Source organism: Pseudophryne corroboree, chromosome 6 (genome assembly GCF_028390025.1).
Source record: "Pseudophryne corroboree isolate aPseCor3 chromosome 6, aPseCor3.hap2, whole genome shotgun sequence".
NCBI classification, from domain to species: Eukaryota; Metazoa; Chordata; class Amphibia; order Anura; family Myobatrachidae; genus Pseudophryne; species Pseudophryne corroboree.
Window position 1 is genome coordinate 724,532,502 of NC_086449.1, and position 26,139 is coordinate 724,558,640.

The 26,139-nt window shown below is 42.5% G+C and overlaps 1 long non-coding RNA gene across 1 annotated transcript in view; it reads left to right on the plus strand.

The window, feature by feature from the left end:
* LOC134935613 (uncharacterized) overlaps window positions 1–22,532 on the plus strand; it is a 127,521-nt gene extending 104,989 nt beyond the window's left edge. Inside the window, exon 3 of the long non-coding RNA XR_010180289.1 lies at window positions 22,363–22,532. This is a non-coding gene — a long non-coding RNA (uncharacterized LOC134935613). The remainder of the gene's footprint in view (window positions 1–22,362) is intronic.
* Window positions 22,533–26,139: the final 3,607 nt, after the last annotated feature.

The following is a 26,139-nucleotide window of genomic DNA, read 5'->3' on the forward strand; positions in this document are numbered from 1 at the left end:
CTTCACAACCTTTCCTGGGTTATGTAAAGCACAAGCTACACACCCTGCAACATAAGCCTGTGCTGCCTGTGTGAAACCTGGTGCCACCCAATGCTGGTTCAGAATCCTCACCATTGCATCTTTTGATTGGTGAGTTTTTTATGCAATATTTGTGCTAAGACTGGGTAAAGTGAGCGTGGTAAACAGATACGGTTTTCCACCATCCATCTGTCACCGTGTATTCGCCCACCTAATTTTTCCCAATCCTTTTTCTCCTTGCCTAAGGCCTGTGCTTGTAATTTGCACAATAACTGTAAGTCTAATGACTCTGGTGTGACAGTTAACATCACCTGAGTGTCTGGCAGAGGCTGGACTGCTGCAGCTTTTGCAGCCTGATCAGCTAGAGCGTTTCCTCGGACCTCTGCAGTATTTTCGTTAGTGTGTGCCTTGACCTCTATGACTGCTAATTTCTTTGGCAATTGAAAGGCAGCAAATAATGCCCTAATACAGTCTGCATGTTTTATTGGTTTTCCTGAAGAGCCTATAAAATCTCTGCTCTTCCAGATAACCGCATAGTCATGAGCAATACCAAAGCAGTACCTTGAGTCTGTATAAACGTTAACTGTTTGACCTTTAGCATAAATACAGGCTGCTATCAGTGCCCTAAGTTCTGCCTCCTGGGCTGAACTACCTGATGGCAAGGGTTCCTGTATTAAGATGTCTGTTTCTGTGGTAACTGCAAAACCTGTATGCGGTTCCCCATCCACATAGTACCTGGAGCCATCCACAAATAAATGTAAATCTGCATTCAGTAGAGGATGTTCCTGTATTTCTGGTGTACTTGCGGTTTCAAGATTCATTAACTCTTTACAATCATGTTCTTGATCGTGTATAGAAATTGAAAAATTTGATTGGTTTTCTGTGCCTGTCATTTCATCATCACTCGCACCATTCCCCTCTTTTGAAACCAGCGGCAATAATGTAGCTGGGTTCAAAGAAGTACAACGTTTGATAGTGACATTGGATGGTGTAAGCAATGCTACTTCATACAGTATTTGGTCAATTTAGCAGCAGATAAGTGTTTTGATTTTAACTGACAGAATGTGTATAGCTGCCTATGAGTCAGTTAAAATATGCATTATGTTTTATTTGGGCATCATATAAAACTTGGAGTTTTTGTGATGCCCCTGCAATTCCTTTTTTTGCAATATGTACTTATACCTAGAGGATATGAGTTGTTTACATGTTTGAGGAGGTTTAACTTTTGAAATAATTTTCCTCCTTTTTGTAGTGATATGCTTACTATAAGCAGAGATGCAGTGTCCTAGAAATTGTACTTTGTCTTGTGTATATTATAACTTATTTTTATGTACCCTACATTTCTTTTCATATAGGAATAGCAATAAGGCTTGACATTTGGGTTTTATTTAAAAATACCTTACACTTGTTGTTCTTTTGATGGCATCATATAAAACTTAGTTTTCTGTGATGCCCTTGGAATGTATTTTGTACAATAGGTGATTAATTTTAGAAATGACTTAAGCTGTTGTAAGGTGCGTCATAGAGATATTTCTAAAATAAACCTCCCTCCTTTACTGTTATATGCCAAGCATCAACAGTGATGCAATGTTAATGTATGTTCACCTAACATCTTTTAGAGGTATTATTTATGCATTGTTACAGTTTACAGTTACAATTTTGATTTTATACCATGTAAATGTAATTGTATCATGAGGGCAGACTTCTATCTTAGGGGTATGGACTATAACTACAGTTCTGCCCACTTTTCATATCTAGTTTACTTCATCACTTGGCCCCACCCCTTGTATTAGTTACCCAAACACTTCCTGATTCTCTGGCATTTCATTACACACTGTAACTGGAACAGTAACGAGCTGTACATTAAAGAAAATATTTTCTTACATTTGTAACATGTTTTTAATTATCTACCTATGAACTGTTACTGTTTTAGACACAGAGATATTCATTTTACAGTGGAGATCTTTTTAATACAAATACATGTTATATTTTTAGTTTTATGACAGCCCTTTGCTATTGGCTGGGGCAATATTTATTTGGCCACAACACATTTCATTATACTTATCCAAAACTTTATATTAAGAGAATACTATTTTACACACTCAAAAAAAAACACTGAGAGTGAGCCAGCACTCTCCCAACAGGGGTTAGCTGGAGTTCAATGATAAACTATTACATAATACATACATACATAATACATTATATCACACACTTCCATTGAAGTCTACAAGTTATTTGTAGCCACTGATTCAATACATATTTATTAATGTATTTTACCGACTATATATTTTTCTATTCTGTGGCACAAAATGACAGAAAAGGGCAAACACACTGACTACAATTTCTGAATAATTTCTTTACACAATTTGATAAGCATGCAGTTTCAGAGACAAAAGCAGCCTGAAACTGAGACCATGACAAAAGCAGCCTGAAACTGAGACCTTTGGACCCCAGTTTTACCTAATGACGGACCAGACCAGCCCACATGGGAAGGCAAAAAGGAGTAAAGAATAGATTACCACCAGCTGGTTTTATGTTTGCATTTCCATGCCACCTGAGTCCAATTGTCCATCACTAAGCAGGATCCAGAAAACTCATAACCTTTTTGGATTCTATTTTTAGGTTTAAATTATTTTTAATTTTCTTACATATCTAATGAACTTCATAAATTGTTGTTTAACATCAGGGAGTTTTGTAACTGTTATGTTAACAGTTCTGAATTTTTTATATTATGCAGTGGTCCAGCGCAACTTTTGGCGCGCTGGATTAGGTCCGTCAGCAGCTACACCAGGTGTGACAGCATTTTATGTGCACACCGGATATAGTTTGCAGGGACCAAATTCTTAAGTAAATTATACACTGGAGGTGCAGATGCCAAACTTGAGACCATACATACATTTTTCTTAGGAGACATTTTTGGTCTCTTGACATTACATGCTGTACAATTTTTAGTCTACCAATATATTAGTCTGGGGCATGCACATCTTCAGGTATAATTAGTAGGTCTTTTATTTTTTTAACACTGGCAACCATTTACTGATTAACATTTTAGATTTAACAGATTTCCTAACATTTGGTTCTTTACAGGGCTTACATTTATAGGACCAAGGTGTTTGACTAATTGGACATAGTGTATCATCTGGTGGGGTACAGTGTCTACAATTTGGACATGCCCAGTACGGATACCCTTTGGTTTTCTTGGGACCTCTAGGTCTTATTGTTTCCTGTCTTGATGTGTCTGCATTATTCCAGTCATCTAAACGTATTAGGGACAGTTGTTCCTGAATTTGGTCTACCTCTTCTAACTTTTTTTCATACTGAAGTAATTCACCCGTGTCAATTTACAACTCAATCCTACGTTCCAGTTTATTATCCTTCACATATCTCCCATAGGTTACTCTAATTTGTTTCAACCTATCCGGGTCAAGCATGCCATTAGTAGTCACTTTTGCCCATTGAAACAATCGTCTCATACCCTTCAAGCATTGCTCACCATGTACATTCTTCATAATGTCCATGGCACTCCGAGGTGCTTCATCCGAAGGATAAGTATTTGTATTTCCCATTCTTATGGCCAGTAAGAATTCAAAATCCAGGAAATATCCGTAACCTGGATCTAACGGATCCTCAGAGATATAACTGTGAGGAAAATTGCCTGGAACAGAGGTGATCTGTAACCAATTTTTACCTATGTCACTATCCTTTGGAATGAAATGACATCCCATCAATATAAACACATCATCTGGGTTTTCTCTATTTTTCCAAACCCCTTCTTCTGCAGAGTACACTACTGCTTTTAAAACTAATGGATGTCCCTCCCCTAACTTATGTATGATTACTATGCAGACACAATCCTGACAGGACATTTAACGTGCATTCACCGTTCGCACCAGTCTGTGTTTACAGATCACAGAAGAAAGAAAGTTTTAAACGACTTCCGTTCCTCTTTTTTTTTTCTTAACTCTGTACGCTATAATTTTTAAAGCGACAGGAAGTGCTTTATGGTACTAACAAGGTATGCAAGTCAGATGCAATGATATTCTATCGTGACTGTAACTTAGACTCGTATATTATGTACAATATATTGTTCTGAACCTTCCAATTCAGACAGTATATCTGACCAATCCTTTCCAATATTTTTTACTTTAAGAATAAAATGACAACCTATTGGTACAAACATGTTAAACCCCTCTTCCCACGGTTCAGAGAATAAGGGTGATTCTCCTGGATTACAAATATAATGTAAATAAAATTTCTGATCGTGGTGTGCCTTTACTAAGAGTACTATACACTTACAAAAGGGGACATGTCTGTTTCATAACTCTGACTTATTTTTAGAGTCTTTCTACAATATCCTACACATATAGACTGCAGTAACACAAACTTAACCTACGTTCTAATTCTCAATATAAGACAAAACAAGACAGTGGTCGCAGCAACGTTTAGTTTAACAACCCGTCAGTTGGTTATATGCAGACACACTCTAAATACTCAGAATCCATTTACTTTCACATTCATTCATTCTTACACCTTTATAACACATATAAGCACATATAATAGAAGGAAAATGAAAAAATCAACCTGTTTACTTAGTGAACTTTGTGTGTACGATCCCGATGCCTGTCTCCCAGCGGAACAGATTGAACAGTTAACGGAATGAGAGTCTACAGAGAAATATCTCTACGTACCATGCATGGGTTTTGAGTCTCAGTCCAGGAACCGTCCGCCCAGTCGTCCGCTGTTCAACAGGTAATGTGGGATCTCGGATTCGGAACCTCCATATATGATAAAGGTAACCCCAGGAAAGGGCACCCCTTGCTTAACCAAGTTCAAGCACGCATTCAGTCAGTCAGCATCAGGTTCATACACGGCTGCAGCCAGTGACCAGTCAACAAAATAACCTTTGTAATAACTAGCCACACGTGTATAAAGTGGAAAGTAATAGAGCAGAGAGAGAGAGAGAGCTTTATTTCCTACCAGCAGTACATTATAAAGCGATACAAATTAACATATTGTGTCGTCGATTCCTGACACGAAGCTTAATCCTATTGGCTAATAAAACTTCTATCTTATACGTAATATGTTTGCCAACGTCTATATTTTTTATATGAGCTCTTAAGTGGAATAACTAGGGGTTTTTTGCTAACCTCGAAACCTACATATGTCTGGTTATATTTTTACACCTGCTATACCGCAAACTGACAAATACCCTTTGAAGCTCACATGTCTAGCTGCTGACATTATATTTCTGCTAGGAAATTACCGTAAAATATATCTTAGATAAAGGTCATAACTTCACAATATGGGTTCAAACAAAGTGCAGTGTCTGCACTTTTTCCTGTGTGAGATCTAAGTTGAAAACAATTTGAAACAGCTTGTCAGATGTCAATTATAAATGGAGTCTTATGAACAAATATGGCTTCCATCTTTATCAGTTGCTAAGGGCAACTTCTCCCTGGCTCACGTCTTCACTCTTTCCACTGCTTAGTACTTCTCCCCCCAACAAGGTAATCAGATGTGCAAAGGAGAAAACAGCCCATTTAGTGGGTAAAGGAGGCTAAACTTTTTTGAGGTATATAAGTGAAAGGAGAAAAACAAAAGGCGGAATAATAAGAGTAAAGACAGAGACTGTGAGTCTTGTTGAGGGAGAAATGTAATAGCAGATCATCTTAATAAATATTTTTGCTCAGTATTCACTACTGAAAGAGAGGGGAAGGTGCCACAGTTAAGTTGCAGGGATATTCAGAAAAATGAAACAACTACATTTGCAGAGGAGAAGGTCCTAACAGAACTCTCAAAGCTGAAAATGGTAAATCAGTGGGGCCAGATGGGATTCATCCAAGGATACTAAAAGAGCTTAAAGGGGTGCTGGTTGCATCATTAACAGAATGATTCAACCAGTTAGCTACAGGAGTAATTCTAAAGGACTGGGAAAGAGTGAATGTAGTCCCACTGCACAAAAGTGGAAGCCAGGAAGAGGCAAGCAACTACCGACCAGTGAGCCTTACATCAGTAATAGGGAAATTGATGAAAACACTTTTAAAAGAAAGAGTTGTAGATTATCTCAAATCCAGCAATTTACAGGATCCCAAACAGCATGGATTCGGTGTGGGGAGATTATGTCAAACAAACCTAATTGACTTTTTTGACTGTGTGACTACAGTAATTTGTAAAGGCAGGGCCGTAGATGTAGCTTATCTAGACTTTAGTAAGGCTTTTGACACTGTCCCACATTGCAGACTGCTAAATAAACTTGATAGCATGGGATTGGAAACTAAAATGGTTGAATTGGTTACAGAATAGAAAACAGAGAGTTATAGTCAATGGAATGCATTCACAGGAGGAAAATGTTACCAGTGGAGGGAAATGTTACCAGTGGAGTACCCCAGGGATCTGTACTTGGACGACCATTCTCACCCTGCTTATAATATATTCCGGCTGCTACCGTCTGGCAGACGGTACTGCTCGCAACTAGCGCGAACTGCTAGACACAGGAACAGCTTCTTTCCTCAAGCAATCAAACTGTTCAACTCGACATTCGCTTAGCAATACTCTCATATTCAGATCTGTACTTGTGTATTCTAATTATACGTCACATGTTCTTCCTCAATGTTTTTTGTTGTATATCATATACTATATGGGAGGTGTAGCTATCTGAAACCAATTCCTTGTGTATTATGTACTGATATACTTGGCAATGAACTGATTCTGATTCTGACCAGTGCTTTTTAAGATCTATATTGGTAACATTGCAAATGGCATTAAAGGGAAAGTGTGCCTTTTTGCAGATGACACAAAGGTATGCAACAGGGTAGGCACACCAGGAGGGGTAAAACAAATGACTGATGATCTAGGTAGACTAGAGGAATGGTCAAGAGCATGGCAATTACAGTTTAATGCAAAAAAAAAAAAAAAAAAAGGCAAAATCAGAGAGAGACTGTACAAAGAAGAGCAACTAAAAGGGTGCATAGCCTACATAACAAAACATACCCAGAAAGACTAAAACATCTAAATTACTATAGTTTGGAGCAGAGAAGGGAATAGAAATGTTCAAATATATCTTGGATTTTAACAAAGTCCAAGAGGGAAACATTGTTCAAATGAAGAGAAGTATTAAAACATGGGGACATGCTCTGAAACTGGAGGGAGGTAGGTCCAGGGTAAATTTGAGGAAAAATTACTTCACATAAAGGGTAGTGGACAAGTGGAATAGCCCCCCATAAGAGGTGGTAGAGTATAAGACAGTACATCAATTTAAACATGCATGGGATAGACATAAGGATATCCGTACAAAGAACTAAGGATCACATAAGGTTTGAGGTAAAAGTATGGTAAAAGGGGCAGACTAGATGGGCCAAGTGGTTCTTATCTGCCGTCAAATTCTGTTTCGAATTCGCATAGGCTCAGAAACATATATGCAGATTTTGTAACTTTGAACTAAATTTCTTTTGACAGCTATAAATTGTCACATAAATACTGTCATGGACTTCCAAGCAGCACAAGTATAAATTCTCTAATATGTCAATAGAAAAGGTCTCTAAATGGATAGGGGAGGTGAGGCTATAGAGTCTGCAGAGGAGGCCCAATGGCAGGAGTGAACAAAGTGTTGATTGCGATCTACCAGCCAATTGTGACCACTACTTATAGATCACAGTCAGCTGGCCACTGCCGGAAGTCACTGCTGCACTGTCCAGTGCACCATGTCCAGCAGAACCGGCCCTAACCAATATGATGCCCTAGGCAAGATTTTGGCTGGTGCCCCCTAGCACCACCGCTAGTTCCACCTCTGACCCTGCACCCCTTTCCCAGCACCATCACCCCTTACCCATAGCAGTCCTTATTTTGGTGTTACTACCCCCTATTTTTTAAATAGAAACAGTGCGCACATTTGGCGCACAGCCCAAAAAGGGGTGTGTTTTTGCTGGGAAGAGGTATGGCCACACAATAGTACCCCCAATTCAAATTACTCCACACAGTAGTGCAACTTTATTCACATTTTATAATGCAATAGTGTCCCTTATTCACATTACATCGCACAGTAGTACCACTTTACCTCATATACGTTACTCCTCACAGTAGTGCCCATTATTCACATTACATCACACTGAGTTGACCCCTATTCACATTACACCATACCATATTGCTCTTTATTCACATTAGATCACACAGTAGTGCCCTTTCTATACATAACACCACACAGTAGAGCACCTTATACACATAATGACACACATTAGTAATGCATTTATACACATAATACCACACAGTAATGCCCCTTACACATATAACACACATTATTGATGTCCTTTTAAACATAATGCACCTTGCAAATTATGCCAGCCTTTATTAATGCCCTTTTACACATAATGACACACGTAGTTCCCCTTACACATACTGTATGGCGCACATTATTAATGCCCTTATGCACATAAAGACACACATAGTGCCCTTTACACATATGCCGCATATTATTAATGCCCTTATACACATAATGACACACATAATTCCCCTTACACATACTGCATGCTGCACATTATTAATGCCCTTATACACATGATGACACACATAGTGCCCCACACACATTTGCTGCACATTATTAATGCATTTAAACACATGACACACTTAATGCCCCTTATACATATGCCAAACACTACTGCACAACCAACCAACCAACTCGCACACAGCATTCACACGGCCGCTAACACTGTGACCTCTGCCTGGATACAGATGTGTACTCATACATCTTGCCTCAATACGCCGCAGGAGATGCCTGGCGTGAGTCAGCTGGCAGTTCTGCTTATGTTGGGCGCCCTTTTTTATGAAAATGCATTTTATTTGTATTACTGTGTGGCTAGGATGCACAAGCAGCTTCTGCTAATTAAAATTATATGCAGCATGTCTATATTCTGTGTGCGACTGTGGCTGTATCTGCATACAAAATGCTACACACAGAATATAGGCATGTCGCATATCATTTTAATCAGCAGAAGCTGCTGGTGCCCCTAGGCATACCAAATGGCCTAGGCAATTGCCTAGTTTGTCTATGCCTAGGGCCGGCTCTGATGTCCGGTGTTCTTCAGATCTAGTGGTCTATTCATAAAGAAAGTGAAAACAGAATTGTTACTTTTGAAAATATATTACATTGGTTCGATGCGATATATAGCGTTTAGTAGCAATTCATGTATACATATACTTCCAGCAATGTGATCCGGTATCCAGGGCTTCGGCGAATATTGTCTTTAGCTGCGGTCCTCTGTGAATCATGGAGTTGGCAGACAGGTCTGTTCTGCATATGTGGTGATCCCAGGCTGCTGCAGGGGCTCCTGGGATATCAAGGGGGCAGAGCATGTGCTGGGTACCGGGCAGAGAGCAGGGAAGCATTAAACTTCCCTGCCCATTTTGCACCAAAGTACAGTTTACACTATTCTGATATGGCGAATCTGAACATACAGGAGAAGCAGAAAGTAGAGGAGATTTCTGTCCGTTAATCAAGTAAAGTAGGGATGTGATTCAGGCACAGAGCGGGGGTGCCACAGGGGAAATGTCAGGAATCTGCATTTTGCATCACGTCACTTACCAGTGCTCTGATGTACTGGCCTCCGGAGGTCACATCCTCAGTCTGGCAGCATGTTCCATGATTGGCTGCAATGTGCATAGACTCTCTCCAGTGTGTACCCCGCTTGCCATACAGCGTGTACCCTGATGTATTCCCACCATCTCCAGAGTATGGGTGCCGCCATGACACCTGCAGTTGGCTGACTTGGTGCTATCCACTCCTGAGCACTGGAGTGCAAACATGACTTGATTCTCCAATCCCTGCTGTCCAGTGGGTATATAGCCAGAGTTCCTGCTCAGTATCATTGCCTTGAACAAGGCGTCACATACTGTGAACAAGCGTCTCCTGGCTCTAGTCTCCTGTCTTCAGAGATTCCCCTGTGTATTAGCTCCGTGGAACTACAGGCATCAGCCATCCAGTTTGGTGCAGTTCCATCTGCATTTAGATCCAGTCACCAGCAGTCTCCAGTGACTTCCTAGCTTCAGTGTCTCCGTGGAACTACAGGCATCAGCCATCCAGTTTGGTGCAGTTCCATATGCATTCAGCTCCAGTTAGCAACAGTCTCCAGTGACTTCCTAGCTTCAGTGTCTCCATGGAACTACAGGCTCCAGCTATACAGCTCTGCTACAACTCCTTCCACAGTCAGCTTCTACTTCTACATGCAGTAAGAGACTCTCTCCAGGTGCTGCCTCATCATTCTCACCAGTGTGTACTTAGGGTGTGGATCATTAGATCGACAGTGTCTAGGTCGACAATGTTTAGGTCGACCACTATAGGTCGACAGTCACCAGGTTGACAGGGTTGGAAGGTCGGCAGGGTTTCTAGGTCGACATGTGCAAGGTCGATGGGTCAAAAGGTGGACATGAGTTGTTGTTTTTTTGGGGGGGGTCGTTTTCTTCGTAGAGTGACCGGGAACCCCAATTAGTGCACCGCTCGGCACAGATTACCATTCCGTTCGTAGTCCACATAGATTGTTACATATGAAAAAGTAAAAAAAAGAAAAAAATGTGAAAAACTCATGTCGACCTTTTGACCTGTCGATCCAGCACTTTGTCGACCTAGAAACCCTGTTGACCTTCCAACCCTGTCGACCTAGTGTCTGTTGACCTATAATGGACGACCTAAACATTGTCGACCTAGACAGTGTTGATCTTCAGACCGGATCCCGGTAATCTGCATTCAGCACTGTGCTATTGCATCCAGCACTTGAACAACCAGCTTGTATATTACCAACTGTCTCCTGCTATAGCCTTGCTTGGCTCTGTGGACTTTGTGCATATATTCTGACTTTGTGAATCTATTGCTGTCAGACTGATTACCGGAGTTACTTGTAGCCTGCATTTACTACCATTGGTTGCATTACCTACCTACTGCATATTGATCCTGTTACCATCGGCTTCCAAGCCAGCCATCGATGTTCACCATCAGCTTCCAGGCCGATCAACTCAGTTTGCTAATTACACTGGTTCCAGGACCAGTGACCTGTGACTGTTATTATATCATTTGTATTACTTACCTCCAGAGTACTGATTTCAGTTGCCATCGGCTCCCAGGCCAACCATTGTTATTTGCAAGTTGCGAATGGTTTCCAGACTGAATACCAAAAGTTACTTATTGCCTGTGTTGTTCCATCATATTCTCCCATTGGTTTCCAGGCCGAATCTCTGTGTCACTATTTATCCTCAGGATATAGACTCTGCTTCATATCGGCACCCAGGCCGACCATGGTTTATTTGCCATCGGCTCCCAGGCCGACCATCATTGATTGCCATCGGCTCCCAGGCCGGTAATTATTGTTCTCTAATTACCACTGATTTCCAGATCAGCTCATTCTTCGTGACTGTACTTAAAACCAATGTCAGCTTCCACGCTGTGAAACTTCTGTATTGTTATTCCTGTTCCAGTAATCATTATATTGCTGTGTGTATTTAATAAACATTATTGCGCACATGCACAGGAACTTACTACAGCCTTCTTATTTCATCCATCGTACCACCACTGACCCACTAGTGCCCCCTCCGAGAACAGACATTTACACAGACCTAAAAGTTTGTTCAAGGCCCATGGACTCGGACGGCGGTCAGAGTGTGGGGTCAGGGGTCCTCCAATGTCTTGCATCGTGACGCGAGGGTCAAGAGGCTGCGCAACAGCAAGTGATCCTGTTTCTACAGGGAATGTCTACCCGCTTGGATACTTTGCAGCAATCCCTTCCACGTTCTGTTTCTCCTCCGGTTCCTGTTCAAGTCACTCCTGCTCCGGTTATTCCAGCTTCTCCTGCACAATCTGTTCCTATGGTTGGACATCGTTCAAGTCAGCACTATGGCACTCCCTTTAAAGCTAATTCTTCTGCTGTGAAACTTGAACCAATGAGGACTTTCTGTCATTTATTGGAACAACTTCAAAGTCTTCTCTCAAGAATTATTCCAATAATACTAGAAATCCTAGGAGGTGCTTTAAACGCAGTAAAAAGTCCTGTTTAACCTACTGAGTCTAATACAACCACTGTGTCAGACTTCCTTAAAACTAAAGTCTCTCCTCCTGTGCAGAGAGAGGGTACATTCCAGAGCTACTCACACTCCAAACTCACGGAAGCTGAATGCCGGCATCGCAAGCAGCTTCTCCTGTGTTTCTACTGTGGGAGTTCTAGTCACCTCATTAAAGACTGTTCTCTCCACAAGTCAAAAGTTGGTGACAGGTCCCAACATCCCAGAGTTTTCCCCTGAAAACCTTCCTGTGTTTCATCTACAGTTCCAGTTTCCTCTATTCCGGACAGAAGTGTCCAAAAAGTCTACGATTGGGGTCCAAGTTCAGAAATCAAAAGAGACTGGCTATGTTACCCATAACTAAAGAAGTCTCTGTTTCTACAGACCCAGGTGGGGCATCTGATGTTGTGAACCCAGAAGGGGTATCTGATGTTCAGATTCCAGAAGCGGCATCCGGGCATGCAACTCAAAGAAGTATGTCTGATCTATTAACCCCAGGAGGGGTCTTTGGAGTTTCAGCCTCAAGAGAGGTATCCAAGGCCAAGATCCCAGGAGGAATTCTTAAAGCCACAGATACAGACATGAACTTTTGTTTGTCAACTTCTGAGAGTGCTACCAGCTCTGTACAGCTCCAAGATGGATCATCTGAACATCCAGATTCTGTTGATAAAGAGTCAAGTATCAATGGACCTTACCCGGTTCCAGCCATCAGTCCAAAGACTCCACTGGTTCCAGCCAGCCAGAGTAGCTCCGTTTCCAATGATGAGCAGCCTTCTTCGGTTCCAGCCATTTCCAATATCTTCGGATGTAATCCTATCCTATCCGTCAATCCGAAGACTCCTTCAGTCCCAGTCGGTTCAAGCTTTACCGGACCCAATGCGGTCCCATCCATCTGTCCGGAACAGCCTCCTTTGGTTCCAGCTGATTCCAGCATCTTCAGATCTAATCCGGTCCTATCCGTCAATTTGAAGACTCCTCCAGTCCCAGCCAGTTCAAGCTTTTCTGGACCCAATCCGGTCCCATCTGTCTGTCCGGATCAACCTCCTTCAGTTCAAGCCAATTCAAGTATCCCTGGACAAATCCCAGTTTCAACCGTCTGTCCAAAGCCGCCTTCAGTTCCTGGTGATTCAAGCTCCTCTGAACCTGATCCGGTTCACTCCAGTGTTTCAAGTAATGAACTCCTGTCGATATATCCAGAGTCCACAGTTCTTGCAGATAGTGCAGTTGCCTCAACCAAGATGGAGGCTCTAAGCATCTCACCCCAAGATGAAGTTTCTAGTGTTCAGTCAACATTAGCTGGAAACTCCTGTCAGTCAGTTCTGGAGATGACATCCTCTCTCCACCCTAGAGAATCTCAAGTTGATTCCACTCCTGCTTCTGAATGCTTATTCCAGTTCTCTACTCTCAAATGTCCTACATTGTCTTCTGAGACTTTAATTGACATTCCGCCTTCCAAGTGTCCACTTGATACTCAAGCTCCAATTTACTTTGATGGTGATTATGCTCAGTTCCGTGCATTAGCGAGCCAATACCTCGCTGTTACTGAGTCGGGAACTTCAATGAGTTTTACTCAGTCAATGCAATCAGATATTTTCTCCTATTCTTCAGAGGTAAAGCACTGGATTGGGCAAATCCTCTCATTGAATCTAAAGATCCGCTACTGAACGATCTTGCCGCTTTCCTCGAAGCAGTAAAACAGGAGTTTGCTCCAAAGTTAGGCCATTCAAAGCCATCTGGGCATTCAGCCCAATTTGTCAACAGTCTGCCTACTGCTAAATCCTCCCCAGCATCTCTGTCTGTGCAAGATCAGGCTACATTAGACCAAGCTATCAAAGATTTCCAAGCTGCGAAGAAAGGAAACCTCGCAAAGTCAAAATAAGGATCTCTGACTTTGGATTTGAAAGTTGCATATACTTCCGTGTCTCCATTTTACAGCAATACTTATGAAAGAATTGACTCCCCGGGTTCAGCATCTACTCTGTCTTCTGATCAGTCTTCCAGTTCTCAGTTTTTCGATCCAACTCTTACCAAGCATAATCAGGCTTTGTTGAATCAATGCACCAGAGATTTCAATAATGACAGGAATTGGAGAGCTTCAAAACCAGTTCAAAGTCTACGATCTGTTGATGTAAGAGTTGGCTATGCTTCCGTTAACTCTATTCCTGGTGTCTCACATTGTTTCAAATTCACTGGACCACAAGTTGACTCAGATATTGTTGTTCCTAAACAAAAGACTCCCATGACCACACTAGACCTGGACTCTGACTCTGAAAGTGAGTTTGTTGATGACGATTCAAGTTACATTATCGGAGGTTCTATCCTTCCTAGCTATGTCTTCTCCCAGGAAGTAAATTCTGTCTCAAATGACGGTGAATGGTCTACTTGTTCTGATGAGAAAAGTCTTTCTTCTGAAGATGAAAGTTGGCAAGACTTTTGAGGACCTCTGCTTTTGTGTATTCCTAAAGTTCTTCTCCAAGGATCCTCAAGTTTCAATGTGGGTGTTCGGTGCCCACCCATAAAAGGGGGGGTACTGTCAGGAATCTGAATTTTGGATCACGTCACTTACCAGTGCTCTGATGTACTGGCCTCCAGAGGTCACAATCTCAGCCTGGCAGCATATTCCATGATTGCCTTGAACAACGCATCACATCCTGTGCACAAGCTCCTCCTGGCTCCAGTCTCCTGTCTTCAGAGATTCCCCTTTGTATTATCTCCGTGGAACTACAGGCATCAGCCATCCAGTTTGGTGCAGTTCCATCTGCATTCAGATCCAGTCACCAGCATTCTCCAGTGACTTCCTAGATTTGGTGTCTCCGTGGAACTACAGGCATCAGCCATCCAGTTTGGTGCAGTTTCATATGCATTCAGCTCCAGTTACCAGCAGTCTCCAGTGATTTCCTAGCTTCAGTGTCTCCATGAAACTACAGGCTCCAGCCATCCAGCTCTGCTACAACTCCTTCGACAGTCAGCTTCTACTTCTACATGCAGTAAGAGACTCTCTCCAGGTACTGCCTCATCATTCTCACCTGTGTGTTGTTAATCTGCATTCAGCACTGTGCTATTGTATCCAGCACTTAAACAACCAGCTTGTATATTACCAACTGTCTCCTGCTATAGCCTTGCTTGGCTCTGTGGACTTTGTGCATCTATTCTGACTGTGTGAACCTATTGCTGTCGGTTTCCAGACTGATTACCAGAGTTACTTATTGCCTGTATTTACTACCATTGGTTGCATTACCTACCTCCTGCATATTGATCCTGTTGCCATCGGCTTCCAAGCCAGCCATCGATGTTCACCATCGGCTTCCAGGCCGATCATCGCAGTTTGCTAATTACACTGGTTCCCAGACCAGTTCATTACCTGTGACTGTTACTATACCATTTGTATTACTTACCTCCAGAGTACTGCTTTCAGTTGCCATCGGCTCCCAGGCCGACCATCGTTATTTGTAGACTGAATACCAAAAGTTACTTATTGCCTGTGTTGTTCCATCACATTCTCCCATCGGTTTCCAGGCCGAATCTCTGTGTCACTATTTATCCTCAGGATATAGACTCTGCTTCATATCGGCACCCAGGCCGACCATGGTTTATTTGCCATCGGCTCCCAGGCCGACCATCATTGATTGCCATCGGCTCCCAGGCCGGTCATTATTGTTCTCTAATTACCACTGATTTCCAGATCAGCTCATTCTTCGTGACTGTACTTAAAACCAATGTCAGCTTCCACGCTGTGAAACTTCTGTATTGTTATTCCTGTTCCAGTAATCATTATATTGCTGTGTGTATTTAATAAACATCATTGCGCACATGCGCAGGAACTTACTACAGCCTCCTTATTTCTTCCATCATACCACCACTGACCCACTAGTGCCCCCTCCGAGAACAGACATTTACACAGACCTGACAGGAAGTTAGGACCTTCTCCACAGAAACCGACTCTGTGAATAGCACAAAGCAGAGAAAAGCCCTGTGTTCTGCAAAACAGAGTATATCTCTGCTCTATGAAGACCCCCTAGTCACTATTTTAGCCCACCACCACTGCATTCCATCATCGCATTACCTGAATTATCAGTAGAAATTTGATTCACAACGGCCTGCTGGTGATTAGGGTTATTTGTACCTTTATTGAACATATGGTAAGAGATAGCAGAGCCATTTTTCATATTCTTACCAAATATACATCTTTGTGTTTTCAATTTTTCAATTTTCATTTCTCATTCTTATTATCAGGGCCTAGGAGTGCCGATGGGTCTTCTCATTGGCTGCGCTGACATAAGGTCATCAGCCAACAGTAGAAGACTTAAGGCACACCTATAAACCCTGGTACTACTTTAAAGCTACATTGGCTGGTGTAAGTGGGGGTCTCTCAACCTGTATTCTATGCTGAAGCAGATACGGGATAGCAGAACCCAGGAACACACCTTAAGGCCTTGCCTATCCTTATTCACCTTGTGGACAATCTAATCTAGTATCTACTAACCTGTACATATTTTACATATTTATGTGGTATGTTAGTTAATGTTTTTTGTCAATATTTTGCCTTTTAAACGCAGGAGTGAATACACTCCATTTTATTATTATTCAAATAAAAGTTACGTTTTATAAGAATCTTTTTCAATACTGTATGGGCCATATCTATGTGGATACATGAGTGCCCCATAAATAGGAGAGTCTACTACCATTTTCTTTTTTAGTAATTCCTTTTATGCACTGTTACAGTGGTGACAGAGTGCTTCTGTAGCAGCGCTGCATAGTCTCCTGCTGTGCAGAAGTTGGGACCTGATTGACAGAAAGAGGCGGTCAGGGGGCGTGCAAATGGCGTTAGAACGCCATTGGCAGGGCGCGGTCTGGACATCGCAGGCGTGTCTGGACCGTTGCTGAGGCAGGCCACAGCAGTTGCGTGATGTCACACGCAACCGATGCGCCCCGGGACGCGGCGAGTAGCCCCTTGCCAGCGCAAAGAAGCTGCACTGGCAGGGAACTACTCGTCAGGTGTAAAAGCATCGTCGCTGTGCGATGCTTTTGCACCCTTGTGGGGGGGGGCAGACATGCAGGGCGTACTAGCGCTGTGCTTGCGTCCCCCCACATGTCTGAGAAACTGATTGTAGATGTGCTAAATTTACCATATCTATGATCAGATCTGAATTACCCCTAAATCCAAAAGTCTGACCTAAGAGAATTACAAATTAAAGACAACTTCTGCAGATTGCAAGAAGAATTCCCGTGAATTACCAGTTAGTGTAGGAAGAATCAGCATTGCATTACAATTTAAAAACGTTTCCCATGAACATCCTTTAGATTACATATGAAGGTCTGTGACAGTGAAGAATTTGCTTGTATTACATACAGTACGTTATTTCCACGAGGATTACAAATAGTTTTCCCACTGGGTTACAATAACGAGATCCCATTAGAATACTGCTATTATATGCCTGATGCCACTTGCATTTTCCAGACACATCGCCGATCAGTAACCAGCCTAAGACGTGAAGGTTTAATTCCCTGTAATACAATAAATAATTTGGCCTGAAGAAAAGAGCATTACACACATTATTAAGAAAGGAAATGAAGTAATACAATAATAAAATGTGAGACAGAGCAGTTTCTGATGAGAATAGATTTACTTTTTGCCTTTTGTGGCTGAGAGAGGTTATATTTAGCCAGAACTACTCAGAAGAGGATCACAGACTTCGTCCGCAGGGATTTCTTTTCAGGCCAAAGCCTAAATCTCTTCTTCCTTGTAGCTTTGACCTCGGTAGATACAGAGATACGTAGCCAAATGACAGACTGACTTCTTCTGGTTACAATATGGGAAAGAAAACTGATGGGCAGTGCCAAACTGCAAGCAGACAGAGGAAGATTGCTAATTGCTTTATCACATTTAGCTTCAGTCACATTTTTTTTTCTCAACATAGGATATATATGCAATATGCATGAAATGGGGGGAGATGTACTAAAGCCTTGGAGAGAGAGAAAGTACCAGCCAATTGGTAGTTTATATCTCTCCACTTTATCACTCTCCAAGCCTTAGTACATAAACTGAAATATGTACCTTGGAAGTGTGTGTAACTACACAGCTGATTCATTGTATCATACCTCCCAGGTCCTTGATCTGCCGGCATCAATTTGGACAGACAAAGGTTCTTGGCCTTTGAGTGTGTTGTAATGGCAAGCTGTTCTTGCACAGATCTTATGGCCTTTTGGTGCTGTGATCGCTGTAGATCTCCCAGTGGTGATATGATTGTGCTTCAGTTGTGGTGTGGTCATTTTCTTCAAGCAGCTTTATCACCTCTCTGGCAATGGTGTATTGCTGCAGAATGTGAAATGAATAGTATAAAGGTGAGAGCCATTCCTCCAACGCGTTCCAGCACAATGTGTCTTCCTCAGAGAAGTTGCATGTATAATGAGCACTATTCCTGCACATCTGGGACTCACATGGGCTCCTTGATCTGGTGACGAGGGACATCTGTGCGGGCCGCAGGTGCGAGCACAAAAATAGGAAGCATGGCCTCGCAGCTACGGGGTGCGTGGCCTTACAGTAAGTGCAGCAATCACTAGCCATGCCCCCCATTTTCATCACTATGGGCGCATGGCAGGGGCGTAGCCAGAACTTTGAGGGCCCCATAGCACTATTTTGTAGGGGCCCCTGACCCAATGCATCTTGAAAGACACCTTTCTACAGCAGTTATTAATTTTATGCCCCATAATAGTGCCCTAGTTCATGTTATGTCACAATGTAGGGCTGCCAGTACACAACATGCAACGCAGTACCCCAAATTTACATATTATGCAACACTACATATTATGCTGTATTACAGTGCTGTCCCAGTTCATATTATGCCACACTATAGTGCCTTCACTTCGAACTGTGTCATATTACAGTGCCCCAGTTCATATTATGTAACATTATAATGCTTTCTGGTTCATTTTATACCACATTACTATGAGCAGGTAAAGAGGCAAAGCAAGATATTTGTAGGCCCCATGGCAAAAGTTTGTAAGGGTCCCTATGTATCTACGGTAGGAATGGTAAAAAATATATAACACATGTAACAGTGACAGGGTAGGTGGGCCCCTCTCAGCTCTGGGCCCCATAGCAGCTGCACTCCCTGCACCTATGGTAGCTACGCCCATGGGGCATGGACAGCGCTCTGTGAGTGCATGCCAATCCATGCGCACAGCGTCTATTCACTGATGTTCTGCTAAGCAGAGCATCAAGTGAGAGAGGGTCTCCTAACCGCCCCCCTCCCCCATTGCAGAACACTGTGCAGCACGTGGGTGGGACAGCGGGATAGTCCGTGAAAAACGGGACTGTCCCACCAAAATCAGGACAGTTGGGAGGTATGTTGTGTCTCACAGAAGGCAAAATATACATTTCTTGGTAGATTACAAATTAGAACCCCTTACATAATTGTTAGATCCCAGCTAATATGTGTTATTGGGGTCTTGTCGAGAAGAGACTTAAAGGCCTATTTACCAATTATTATTTGCATCCCACGAAAAACTCCAATTTTGTGATTGTACCTGCAAATAAGTGTCTCCTGAACGTATGCAGCACATATCGGAGATACAGTATCTGTTGCAGTCCCCAATTCTTGCTTACAAAAGACGCCCCCATAGTAGGTTTCTATGGGGCTGCTTTTTAGCCAAATCTACCAAACTCCAGAATGCATGTGAAGATGGTGTTAGCCAGTTGTAATCTATGGGTCACATTTCATGACACTTTCCGGGAGACCGATCTATAGGATCCCTCCCCGACACTCACCACTCACGCATGCGAGGTCAGCACACTGCACAGGCGCAGTGATGAAGGGATAACGAATGCAATCCCTTCACTACTTATACACTGCAGAGAGTGATTCAGGAAAATCATCGATAAGAAATTATAATTATCGGATCTGAGACCAGATAATTAATTAATATGCCCATTAGCCACCGTGGAACCAAAGCACAGTTGGTAGTAAATTAGTCAAAAGAAAAGTGCTGGGAATAATAGTGTATTCCCACAGAGACGCATCTCAAGATGGGGCCCCACCTGCATAGCATTGCCAGGTTTACTACAAATCATTGCATTCAGCTGGTCTGTATGGGCCACATTTGTGTGAGTAAGCCCTTGCTGAAGTTGTTTATCCTCTCCAGTCGTGAGGCTTGATACATGCAAAATGAGTATGAGTCTGCATAGCCGCATATACATGTGTTCAAGCATGCGCAGTGCAAATCCACACAAAATATGTTAAATCACGGTTTCCCCTGGGGGCGTTTGGTTTTGTAGGGGGTATTTTCTGGGCATTTTAGTGAAACCTTGGTATAAACAGTGACGTTGATGTATAGTGTGGTAACTAGTTTCTGGTTTGTATTAGTATTAGTAAGCAAGCATTCTAGTAACAGTCACATGGACTGACAAGATGGTGGAGGAAATGGAGTATTCAATGGCACATTTATTGTTAGGATATGGTGCGCTCTGTACCTGTCTCCTTCTGTGTATCAGTCTCTGGGAGCATCCCCCTAGTGTTAGACCTCTAGTGCCAGGAGTCACTCGGAGGCGGAGTTATATGATGTAGTTCCTGTTCCTCCATCTCAGAGAGAGTGAGGAGATTGTGACAAAGAGAGACTGAGAGACAGAGTCCTGGTGTACTGGGAGCAGATCTCAGCTACAGAGACTCACAGTGTTCCAGTGCATGCATCATCTTCTCTACTGCTGGAGTCAGACTGCACGGCTGTGCAGTCTACCATGCTTTACCACCACAGTCATCTCCTGATAAGTACCACTACCTAATGCTGTTACATTGTGTGATATATGGGCTCCTGATTACAGCTATCAGTGTTACATCTGAGTCCCCTGTGTTCACTAAATAAACCTGCATTGCTGTTTAAGTCATCTAGTGTGTGGACTGACGTCACTGCACCAGATAGCCCAGTACACTCTGTCAACATTTATAATGGGTGTAGCACACATAGGCCCCTGAGCCATGGTGGTCCATGCCAAGTGGGGCCATGCCACCCACCGTGACCACAAGTAAAGTAGTTGCAGCCATCAGTGTTTACAGAAACTACTTAGACTATATCAACAGAAAATTTGTCTCCACCCCCTGTCACACTTGCTACAACTCACCTTCATCTGGACTTTGTGGGACTTCTGCTTGGTGACGGGGGAAATAGTGTACTTCACTGCTTTTCTGCCCCCCCAAGGAGGCCCATTGCGCCATTTACAGATGGCGTTAGATTATGTAGAAGAGGAATGGTAAACTGAGGTTGCCTTTGTTCTCTGAATTGCACATACCACTGTATGGGGAAGAGATATCTGCAGTGATAAGGGAGACCAGGGATTAATCGATAACCTTTTATCTGATTAGATCAATGCGATACAAAATCCTTTATCCACAGCTGCGGATTAAAATATTGCTATTTCCGGCATCGATTTGGACAGACAAAGTTGCTTTGCCTTTGAGTGTTTTGTGATGGCAAGCTGTTCTTGCACAGATCTTACAGCCTTTTGGTGCTGTGATCGCTGTAGATCTCCCAGTGGTGATATGATTGTGCTTCAGTTGTGGTGTGGTCATTTTCCGCAAGCAGCCTTATCACCTCTCTGGCAAGGAGGTATTGCTGCTGAATGTGAAATGAATAGTATAAAGGTTAGAGACATTCCTCCAACGCGTTCCAGCGCAATGTGTCTTCTTCAGGGAAGTTGCATGTATAACGAGCAGTATTCCTGCTTTATGATTCTGATTAGTGGATGCTGATTGGTTGGTGGCGAAAAAGTTGTTGCAATGATCTACTGTTTTAAGTCATGGATTCAACAAAGGTATTCAAGGTAATATATGTAACATTAAGTATCCTAGTGTATACTGGCAGGTAAAGTTAAGGAATATTCCATAGAACCGTTACTCTAAAGCAGAGGTTCTCAAACTCGGCCCTCGGGGGCCCACACAGTGCATGTTTTGCAGGTCTCCTCACAGAATCGCAAGTGAAATAATTAGCTCCACCTGTGGACCTTTTAAAATGTGTCAGTGAGTAATTAATACACCTGTGCACCTGCTGGGTTACCTGCAAAACATGCACTGTGTGGGCTCCCGAGGACCAAGTTTGAGAACCTCTGCTCTAAAGTAATGGTCCTGCAGCTCAAAACTATTTCTTATGGAAATACTGATTTTCTTTTGCATGATCCAGTAGAACAGAGTCACCTTGGGAAGATTATTATTAATGACGTACTATTAGAAATATAAAAGTTTAATTGTTTAGTGTGTTACTTTTGCCGTGAAACAAAGAATATTTCATACAAGAAGTAAAATTATTCTTTTCTGTTAGACGAGCCCACGAAAAGTGATCAGAATCCAGAAATCTGCTGGCAATAGATGTGACAAAGCGTGACACATTAGAATGACCCGGAAAAGATGAACTACACAAACCAGCTATGATGTTATGTTAAATCAAATAAAGCACACCTGACAGTTGCAGCTGCAGTTTCAATCCCAAAACCATATGTTTGCTATTGTCTGTGTGGGGATGATTACTTTCTGCAGGATCAGTTTCACATTATCAGGAGATCTGAGCAGGAGCCGCGCCTGTGTTGGCTCTTACTCAAGGGAAACAAGGCAAGTGTTACTTCTAAATAGAATATTCCAAGCATACAGTCAAAAGATGTGTAAATAAACCCCATATGTGTAAATAAGCCCCACTCAGGCATACCTCGCAACTTAAAGGAAGAATAAAGTAAGCAACTCCGCTGAAACCTCCTAAACTATGCCAGATCCAGCCAAAACATACCTAGGTCTACTCTCATTTCTAGCACTGCTCCTCTTCCCCGGAAAACCAGGACTGTTGGCAGGTATGTAAGGGTACCAGTAATGGATCTCTTTATCTCTTATCTAGGCATAGATTTACTAAAGCATCAAAAAATTAAAAGTATAGGTGATGCCCATAGCAGCCAATCAGATTTGAGTTACCATTTCTCTATTGAATTCTAGAAAATGATAGAATTTGATTGGTTGTTATAGGCAACACCTCCACGTGTCTGTTTCAGAAGCTTTAGTAACTCTAAACCCCTACAGTCCTAATGCAATGGAGGCCACAACCTCTGATCCTATTATTATTACATTTCATTTATAAAGTTGAGGCATATTACAGAGCAGGGATGTCTTTCCGTATGGGCCCAATGGGCAGTTGCCTAAGGGCCCCAGGCTGATAGTTGAGGGTCCCATTTTCCAAGGATACCAGATTTTTTAAATCCGGCCCTCGGTAACCGGAGATATCTGACTTCAAAGCAGTGGTACCCATCTGAACCTGTTAATTGCTCTTCCCAGCCAGCCAGATATCTTGGGTCCTGTCTGACTTTTTCTGAGGGTATATTCCAAATGCTGGAACGCTCCCCTTTTGGTGGATACTGACAGCTTGTCTCTACTATGCCCAGAACCAGATATATCAGCCTTCCAGCAGTTGGTCACTTCTCCAGCTCCACACGCCTGGTATGCAGTTTTATATTTTCGTCGGTGGATTGCTCTGGCTCCTAAACTCTTATCCCCAAGTCCCCAGTACCTCCTAAAAGGTGTGACTCTATCATTTTTTTTTATCCCATTGAAAGCTAAGAAATCTGTTTCCAGGAATTGGAGATATCTGCAGTCAAGCAATCTGCCCACCCAGCAGAAAATGATGAATATTAAGCACTCTCCACTAGTGATGAGCGGGTTCGGTTTCTCGGAAACCGAACCCCCCCGAACTTCACGCTTTTTACACGGGTCCGAGGCAGACTCGGATCTTCCCGCCTTGCTCGGCTAACCCGAGCGCGCCCGAACGTCATCATCCCGCGAGACTCGGATTCTATATAAGGAGCCGCGCGTCGCCGCCATTTTCACACGTGCATTGAGATTGATAGGGAGAGGACGTGGCTGGCGTCCTCTCCGTTTAGAATAGAAATAGATAGTGAGAGTGAGACACTTGATTTACTGGAGCTTAGGAGTACTCAGAGAGTGCAGAGTTTACTAGTGACTGACCAGTGACCACCAGTGCAGTTTTATTATTATTTAATATAATCCGTTCTCTGCCTGAAAAAAAACGATACACAGTGACACAGTATACCATATCTGTGCTCAGCCTCAGTGTGCTGCATCATCTATGTATATCTGACTGTGCTGAGTGCTCACTGCTCACACAGCTTAATTGTGGGGGAGACTGGGGAGCAGTTATAGCAGGAGTACATATATTTAACAGTGCACACTTTTGCTGCCAGAGTGCCACTGCCAGTGTGACTGACCAGTGACCACCAGTATATTGTGATTGTCTGCCTGAAAAAGTTAAACACTCGTCGTGTGGTGTTTTTATTCTATAAACGCATTCTGCTGACAGTGTCCAGCAGGTCCGTCATTATATAATATATACCTGTCCTGCAGTAGTGATATATATATATATTTTATATCATTATCATCCAGTCTATACTAGCAGCAGACGCAGTACGGTAGTCCACGGCTGTAGCTACCTCTGTGTCGGCAGTCGCTCGTCCATAATTGTATACCTACCTGTGGTGTTTTTTTTTTTTTTTCTATCTTCTTCATACTAGTAGTTAACTTTAGGAGTCTGCAGTGCTGACAGTGTCCAGCAGGTCCGTCATTATATAATATATACCTGTCCGGCTGCAGTAGTGATATATATATATATTTTTTATATCATTATCATCCAGTCTATATTAGCAGCAGACGCAGTACGGTAGTCCACGGCTGTAGCTACCTCTGTGTCGGCAGTCGCTCGTCCATCCATAATTGTATACCACCTACCTGTTGTGGTTTTTTTTTTTTCTATCTTCTTGATACTAGTAGCTTACTTTAGGAGTCTGCAGTGCTGACAGTGTCCAGCAGGTCCGTCATTATATAATATATACCTGTCCGGCTGCAGTAGTGATATATATATATTTCTTATATCATTATCATCCAGTCTATATTAGCAGCAGACGCAGTACGGTAGTCCACGGCTGTAGCTACCTCTGTGTCGGCAGTCGCTCGTCCATCCATAATTGTATACCACCTACCTGTTGTGTTTTTTTTTTTTCTATCTTCTTGATACTAGTAGCTTACTTAAGGAGTCTGCAGTGCTGACAGTGTCCAGCAGGTCCGTCATTATATAATATATACCTGTCCGGCTGCAGTAGTGATATATATATATTTTTTATATCATTATCATCCAGTCTATATTAGCAGCAGACGCAGTACGGTAGTCCACGGCTGTAGCTACCTCTGTGTCGGCAGTCGCTCGTCCATCCATAATTGTATACCACCTACCTGTGGTGTTTTTTTTTTTCTATCTTCTTGATACTAGTAGCTTACTTTAGGAGTCTGCAGTGCTGACAGTGTCCAGCAGGTCCGTCATTATATAATATATACCTGTCCGGCTGCAGTAGTGATATATATATATTTTTTATATCATTATCATCCAGTCTATATTAGCAGCAGACGCAGTACGGTAGTCCACGGCTGTAGCTACCTCTGTGTCGGCAGTCGCTCGTCCATCCATAATTGTATACCACCTACCTGTGGTGTTTTTTTTTTCTATCTTCTTGATACTAGTAGCTTACTTTAGGAGTCTGCAGTGCTGACAGTGTCCAGCAGGTCCGTCATTATATAATATATACCTGTCCGGCTGCAGTAGTGATATATATATATTTTTTATATCATTATCATCCAGTCTATATTAGCAGCAGACGCAGTACGGTAGTCCACGGCTGTAGATACCTCTGTGTCGGCAGTCGCTCGTCCATCCATAATTGTATACCACCTACCTGTGGTGTTTTTTTTTTTTTTTTCTATCTTCTTGATACTAGTAGCTTACTTTAGGAGTCTGCAGTGCTGACAGTGTCCAGCAGGTCCGTCATTATATAATATATACCTGTTCGGCTGCAGTAGTGATATATATATATTTTTTATATCATTATCATCCAGTCTATATTAGCAGCAGACGCAGTACGGTAGTCCACGGCTGTAGCTACCTCTGTGTCGGCAGTCGCTCGTCCATCCATAAGTATACTAGTATCCATCCATCTCCATTGTTTACCTGAGGTGCCTTTTAGTTGTGCCTATTAAAATATGGAGAACAAAAATG